We start from the raw sequence: 1631 nt of genomic DNA on the forward strand, positions 1-1631 counted from the left end.
TCTCAGTCTGCTGTACTGAAATCTTTGTTAAACGAGTAGTTTCTTAGGTCTTAGTTTTCCTTAAGTATTCATTGTTCCGATGCACAGGGAGAAGTAAAGATTTATAGAGGACGATGAATTAACTGATTTCTTTGTGTCTCGCGGCGCACGCAGTGAAAAGACGTGCCGTGAGCAGATGAACGCTTTTGCTGACATATAAACAGAATCCTTGGTGCACTCCACCGCTAAATTAGGGTGCTCCAAACACTGCACCGCTGGAGAACTTCAAACATTCCACCGCTAAACTAGAGAACCTCAAGCACTCCACCGCTAAACTAGACAACCTTAAACACATCATCGCTAAACTAGAGAGACTCAAAACACTTCACCGCCAGACCATCACTCGTGCAAAATTTGAAAATGGGGCGGTGCCACAAGTGAAAGGTTCTGTAGGACTATAGACAGTGTTCCTCTTGAGGCTCTTTGATACTTTTTTTTTTTTATGGGGCACCGGCCAAGGACAACAAAGTTATAATTTAAAAAGTCCCACTGAGGTAAGATACTCATTAAGTTCCTTTCAAAATTACTTTACTTGATAAAAATAAAGACAACATAAGCATGGAGACTAGATGTGATGGTAACATCACACTGCACTTGCATTAAGTCGTGTCCCATCCCAACACGGTCGTCTTTCCCTGCCCCACAGACTTCTCAGAGGTGGCTTGTGTGACTTCTTCCTGAAAATGAAGGATCACAGTTGTTATATGGTAGCAGAAAACCAGTGCAAATAGAAGACAGTGCTTGACCAACACATACACTACTTGTTCTTGAAAATACAGTAGGGTACGCGACAACGCAAGGTTGTAATAATGTATAATTACAATAACGCACAGGAATTTTAATAAAAATTCAACCGGAATAACGAACCAAAACTAGCAAGACGAACTCGCCATTCGTGCGAGCACTGAAATGTTAAAAAAAAATAATCGGAATAACAAATTAAAACTCGCATGACTAACTCACCTGTGTAAACCGCTGCTCACCTATCTGCTGTCTGTCCCTTCCTCCCTTTTTTTCTTTCTTCTCCCTTCTTTCCTTTTGTCCCAAACCTCCCTCCCTGTCACCTCCCTTCCCCCTTATCTGTCAGAGATAAGGAACAAGGGAATGATCTCTCTCTCTCTCTCTCTCTCTCTCTCTCTCTTTGTAATTTTTGCTTCATCCTTTCTCACTCTCGTATACGCAATGCCATTTTTATTCTCAATCAGTCATATCCTATTTAGCAACCTTAAGGACTGTTCTTACTTTCAGAGAGAGAGAGAGAGAGAGAGAGAGAGAGAGAGAGAGAGAGAGAGAGAGAGAGAGAGAGAGAGAGAGAGAGAGAGAGAGAGAGAGAGAGAGAAAGACAGTAAGTAAATGTGGCCGATACTTGTTAAGGCAGCGCGAAACTCGGGATGGTAAGAATTTAGGTCTGGGCTCGAAACTCAGAAGGGTACCGTTTATATTTCTTATCTTAAATGTAGTTGTGAAAATGCGCTCATTTTCTGTATTTTTTCGAAGATTGTTGATTTTTTGTTATATTCTGGTTCCCTGGAAACAATTATTTTTTTCCTATAAGTTCTTCAGTCGCCATAACACACATTTGCCATAACGAA

This window comes from Scylla paramamosain, chromosome 6, assembly GCF_035594125.1.
Source record: "Scylla paramamosain isolate STU-SP2022 chromosome 6, ASM3559412v1, whole genome shotgun sequence".
Lineage (NCBI taxonomy): Eukaryota > Metazoa > Arthropoda > Malacostraca > Decapoda > Portunidae > Scylla > Scylla paramamosain.